Below are 7,025 nucleotides of genomic sequence, written 5' to 3' on the forward strand. Positions count from 1 at the left end.
CAAAAACTGTACTACAATGTCAGTAAAATATAAATAAAGAAAAGTCTTTGTTAAAAACGAACATTAAAGATCTCTAATTATATATACGTTGCATTTTAAATGTCTTTCGTATTTACCGTCAAGGTTTATGTTTTATTAACTTTTCACCCAAATGTTACGATGCTTGATATTTTTGAAAGATTAGGTGTAAGTCTAATTTGTTTCGGATTCCGATTTCTTGGTTTAGCGATTGAGTTTTTTTTAAGAGCAAACAGCTGCTGATCTAGCCTTTGTGCATGATGCTGAACTAAAAATTATATTTGCATACCACTTATATTCTAACTATTTGGCAAATTGTTTGGCGTTTTTAGTAATCTTTCATTTAGAAATTCAGCAATTAAAAGTTATTTGTCCAGTATTTTCATACTGAAATACTGATTACAATAAGTTCCTTTCGTAGTCGTTAATGATAGATATTCAGCCAATCTTTGTGTACTGTATACATGTGTATCTTTTTGCCCGGCAAATCTTGAAGACAATACTGTAAATCAAACATAAAATTGGGGTGAGAGTTTATATTAGCCCCATCAAATTTATTGTGCATAAACAATTATGATAAATGCATTTAGATCCTTTACCTATTTAAATCAATTCCCATTTACAATCTGACGGAGTAAATTCTACCCATCATTATTTAAACAGTAATTGATGATTGATTGGCATGACCCTGACATGGAACCGACCCTTTACAGAGGAAAGAATAATACAGCAGATTTTATGGCGCACTAATTCAACAGAATTGTATAAGTGACTGTAAAAGACAACTTCTTGTATGATGCACTAAGAAATCAATCAAATAAAGTGTTCTGCTAAATAAAAATAAAAATAAAATGTTAAACAATTGTTTCTTTTTTTAAACATGATGATAAAACGAAACTTTAAATTAGAAGACAACTGGTTACAATATAAAAAAAGATGATGTGGTATGATTCCGAAATGGGATAACTCTCCACCAGAGACGAACTGAATTAAACCTTTATAGTAATTTCTTTTTCTCACTGTAATCTCTATCACCAAACAATCTAGTTGGACAAACTGCAATATGGATATTGAAAAATGCAATAATACTAATTGTCAAAGGATATTGATTCCCATTGATTCCCCTTAAGTGTCAGTAATTTGACAAAAAATGGAGGTATTATACTGAGAATACAATATTATAAAAATGTTTCCGGGATATTATTTAAAAAAGGGTGATTTCAAAAAGAAAAGAAAATAGCAAGTGTAATGAGTAGGAAACAAAATTGTATTGTAAGTACAATGTTCGCACATATTGTCCCGATTTTGTTGATCAGGATCAAAGATTTCCAGTCATAGCCTTAACTATATCATGCAAAATATTTTGTTTATTTTTGTTTTTTTTTTATATCTTTCTTCATAACATATATACTATCAATTCAAAATTAAGTTTACATCCGAGTTATTTAGAATGACAAGTAATGTTCCATAAAATTACATCAATCGAGAATATTGATTGATTGTTGGTGTTCTACGACACTTTTAGCACTCTATGATTTTATCATGGCGGCCAATGTGTTTACTTTAAGAGGAAGCAGGTATACATGCTAAAAACCATAAACCTTCGGCATACAAATAGGCAACCTAGTCAATTAAGATTGGAATCGAATTGCCACGAGAAAGGTTTGAATTTATAACTTAAGTGTTTACAGGCTAGTCATTATTTAAATAAGCTCTTAAGACCACTTGTCCACCGGTGTGCCTCAATCGAGAAGACTGTTATATTCAACACATTGTCATGTCACCGGTTTATCTCCTTTTATATTTTTTTAGCTTCTTTATGAAGACTTCAAGCTTACACATTTGACTATAATCAAACCATTGACTACTTGCAACTTTTGCCAAATACAGCACTTATATTGTTCATCGAAACACAATTCCCTTGTCACCATCTTATGGTGTTTATATATCTCAACTTCTACGATTCGCTCGTGTATGTAACAACGTATTAGATTTTAGCGAGAGAAATTTATGTATTACTGAAAAATTATTACACCAGGGTTTTCGATATCATAGGCTAGTCAAAACATTTACTAAATTTTATCATCGGTATAAGGACATCATTCGTAAATATAACTCAACATGCAGACATCTTATACGTTCGGGTATTTCACATCCAATCTTTTATGGTAATATTCTTTACAAAGCACAAAAATGTCGGTATTCACCTCAAAAGCTAACAAAACCTTTAAACAGACTTATTAAGAAGGGATATAGTTACGATACTGTTGTCAGGTCATTACAAATTGCATATGTTGGCTTTAATATTGATTCACTTATAGGGTCTTTGCATCGGAATTAAACATATTATTCTAAAACCAGTTGTTGGCATGACACGGGTTATGTTCTTCTCATATATTTTATGATGGTATAATACTAAACCCCTAACAGGAGGGATTGTGCCTGTTATTCATATAATGAAGACATAATCTTTCAATCAGTTTAATTGATGTCTGGAGCTGGCATGTCAGTAACTGCTAGTAGTCTGTTGTTATTTATGTACTATTGTCATTTTGTTTCCTATTCTGACATCGGACTCGGACTTCTCTTAAACTGAGTTTTACTGTGCGTACTGTTGTACGTTTGTTTTTTCTACATTGGCTAGAGGTATCGGGGAGGGTCGAGATATCAAAAAACAATTTTAACCCCGCCGCATTTTTGCGCCTGTCCCAAGTCAGGAGCCTCTGGCCTTTGTTAGTCTTGCATCATTTTTAATTTTAGTTTCTTGTGTATAATTTGGAGTTTAGTATGACGTCCATTATCACTGAACTAGTATACATATTTGTTTACGGGCCAGCTGAAGGACGCCTCCGGCTGCGGGAGTTTCTCGCTGCATTGAAGATCCATTGTTGGCCTTCGGCTGTTGTCTGCTCTATGGTGGGGTTGTTGTCTCTTTGACACATTCCCCATTTCCATTCTCAATTTTAAATACTAATCTCAAGATATATCAACGGAATTCGATAAGAACTGTCAAGCGGTGACGTTGTCCTTTACGATTACTTATCTAATTCTGTCGAAGAATATGCTAACCCTTTTGGGAAACATGAGATTGCCCCCTGTTTTAAGAAATGGTTCGTGTTGCTGAAAGGTCTTTTTTTATGTTGTGTTTTGTAAACTGTTGTTTGTTTTTTTGGTGCTTTTTCATTTATTCCCATGGCATTGCCAGTTCGTTTTCGATTTATGACTTTGAATATTCCTTTCCTTCCGCCTCTCTCCTATACATCGTTAAGCACTTGTTGTTCAAATGTCATCTTTGAATTAACCAGTCTTTATTGTTCCATATATTCAGATAGATTTAAATGCTTCGGCAATTTTAAGATGTTTTGTTAATGACGAATTAATTGTACAGCTGTCGAAGGATATTAAATACGGTCTTTCATTGACTTTGTCCTTGAAACTACTATTATGTCTTACAGACAAACATACAATATATAAAATTCATTTGGACAATCGTTAGTTCCATAAGATTCAGTTTTCAAGTTTTCATAACCATTTTTAAGTCAAAATATTGATAGTAAACACCTAACCAACAGCAAACAATTATTTTTTCATTGATTTTTTTTAATTTAACAGCAAGAAATGATTAATGGATCAACGTATTCCTATACGTTTGTTGTATGACATAACTTATAGTATTCAGTCACGGAATTCTAGATGAGAAAATATGATATACAATCAATGTACATTGTTGGACAATATAAAATTTATTTGTACGAGCTTTAGAAACAGGACGAAAAGAGAGGCTCGCCAATTCTTTCTCCTGTTTCGTAGCGAGTACAAATAATTTATATATTTAAGACAATGTATATATATGGTCTTAATCCTGTAATTTACACACGGCACTTTAAGGTTATGATTAGTTGTTAAAATCCAAATAGTTTTTTTTTCTGATTTTTCAATAAAATTGACATAATTTAGACGGGGACGCGAATAAGACCCAAAAATGAACAGCCAAATAAAAAGAAAATTTTCGCATTAACGTTTGCTCAATATATAAGCAGAGTAACAGGAGACCTTATTTTCACAAAATAGTACAAATAAAGCAAACATTCATTTATGTTCATGTTATTTTACAATAGTTGACTGATTGCAGGATAAAAAAAGTTATAATGGATAGGAATAGAAAGTTTGTCTTGCAATAGGTCATAGAGGTCTTGCAAATGTTATATTCAAGCATAGACTGTTTCAGTGGTAGCACACTGTATATTTAAACTGTATGCCCAATTTCTGATGACAATTTTGAAAAGACGACATGCGGTTGAAATTAGTGTCCTTGTTATATTGCTTTTGTGTTATAAAATGGACAGTCAAAAGAAACTAATTTCTTCTTTGCTGGTTCGTTTAAAGGCAGAATTTAGCGACAAAATTTTGACCAGGATCTTTAGCCTAAGCTTGACCCATGACATCCGAAGATTTGTAGCTGTTTTCTTTTCCTTACTATAGTTACTATATTTTTTATGTAGATCCAACATTGATAAACATCTGTCTAACCTCTATGACAAATATGTTATTTTCCCAACAATTAAAGCTCAAAATAACATTGTATTTGTGTGTAAATTACATATCATACATAGACTGCTTGATAACTGAATTAGATATTGGCACTTTACTATGAAACTCAACTTTTCGCCCACGACACCAACAAAAAAGGACATCATGAACAAGAATAGATTTGTTTTATGTTCCTTTAGAATTTCAACCAAAGATGAATAATTTGATCTTCCTTCCTTGCACTGGATACCAAATCACATAAGTGTTCTTAAAACAACTTGATATTGCTTGGTCTCTATCTTCTTGCAATGTTATAAAAATAGTTGACTCCTCCATCCTTAGATAAAGAATACTCCATTCTAAACTTTAAAGACAGATTAAAACAACTAATCCAACTTTTTTTTATTGTGACTCTCTACTTTCAGACTAGTCGTATAATCATATGAGCTCCTAATGAAGAATGAAAAGAAGCTAGCATTATCCTTTAACTTCACTTTCCGCTATATGTACTAGTATAAAAATGATGTCAACTCATTAAAAAATCAAAATCTGATCACTATGTTGAACACATCTATCCAATCGAACTTGAAATAAAAGGTACCACAGACATGACAGACACAGTTAAGTCTGCCTCGTTTCTTACTTACATCTTTAAATTGACAATGAGGATCTCGGTGAAAAGGAAAGATTTCATCTTCATAATTATGAACTTTCACTTTCTATGTATAAACATTCCAGCAGCGCCTGCATATGGAGTAAATATCTCCCACTTGATATGCTATGCAAGAGCTTGCGTTTCCTATCATGATTTCTTTGTAGAGGGTTGCTGCTTACAAAGAAGCAAATAAAACGAGGATTTCAAGTGGTAAAGTTGAAGTCATATTTAAGATCATTTTACAGCTGTCATCACGAACTAATGACAGTTATAGAATATCTGTGTCACAGAAGACCACATATATGCTACTATTGCTGTAACCACAACCCCGTTCCCTTATCGCAATTGTGGCATCATCGAATGAGACTTATTACCAGATTTGTACATGCATGAGCATTACGACGGGTGCCACAGGTGGAGTAGGAACTGGTTACCCTTCGGAAGCGCCTCAATTTACCCCGGATTTTTTTTGGGGTTCATTTTACTCAATGTTTAGTTTTCTATGTTGCGTATTTTGAATTTATTCGTCTTTTCGTCGCTTTACGTTTGTTGCTATGGTGTTGACCGTTTTTCATTGACTTGTGAGTTTTGAGTGTCCTTGATATCTTCCGTCTTTTTTGTTGCAGTAATATGATTTAAAAATTCCTGTCAAGGAATCTAATATCGCTGTATTAGAAATTTATGGGATTCCAATATTTGTCTGTTTATGCCTGGAGTTATATTATTTATAATATTTAAAATGACATCGATAAACGACCTAATATAATTTGTTCTTCATAGTTTTCCGAAACAAGTCATAAGACTCGATGATCAGATACTGTTGAGTTATGACTTGTCTTTTGAAATTCTCTAAAATTGACGATTGTGATATACAGACTTTTGACATTAAGATTTCTCATACAAAGTAAAGTGTTTTTGTCTCTGTATTTGCAAACATTTCTATATCTAACTATATCTGTAAGAACAGTTGGGGATAGCTTTTTTGGCATTTACAGTGTGGATGCACATGGTTTTCTTGATTCATTCTTTGTTAATAGAACGCGTTCTAAATCATTATTAATAAACACGAGATAACCTTCGATATGCAGTCTTCGCAAATTATATTTAAATAGACGTTAAAACCAAAACTGTTACATATCGGAGCTCATAAAGCAAAAACTGTACTACAATGTCAGTAAAATATAGATAAAGAAAAATCTTTGTTAAGAACAAACATTAAAGATCTCTAATTATACATACGTTGCATTTTAAGTGTCTTTCTTGTTTACCATCAAGGTTTTTGTTTCATTAATTATTCACCAAAATGTTAAGATACTTCATTTTTTTTAAAGATCAGGTGTAAATCTTATTTGTTTCGGATTCCGATATCTGTGCGTTTAGCGATGGAGTGTTTTTAACAGCAAACATCTGCTTATCTGACTTTTGTGCATGATGCTGAACTATTATAATATATTTTCATATCACTTATATTCTAAATATTTGGCAAATTGTTTGGCGTTTTTAGTAATCTTTCATTTTAAAAGCGTGAAATTCTGCATTTAAAAGTTGTTTTGTATAGTATTTCTATACTCAGATGCTAATTACATTAATTTCATTTCGTAATCGTTAATGATTAATAATTAACCAATCTTTACGTAATCTGTACATGTGTATCGTTCTGCCGGATAAATATTGAAGACAATACTGTAAATTAAAAATGCTATAGGGTGAGAGTTTATATTAGCTCCATCAGTTTTGTTGTGCATAAACAATTATGATAAATGCATTTAGATTCATTACCTATTTAAATCAATGCCCATTTACAGTCTGACAATTATGGAGT

This window comes from Mytilus californianus, unplaced genomic scaffold (genome assembly GCF_021869535.1).
Source record: "Mytilus californianus isolate M0D057914Y unplaced genomic scaffold, xbMytCali1.0.p SCAF_7, whole genome shotgun sequence".
Taxonomy (NCBI): Eukaryota; Metazoa; Mollusca; class Bivalvia; order Mytilida; family Mytilidae; genus Mytilus; species Mytilus californianus.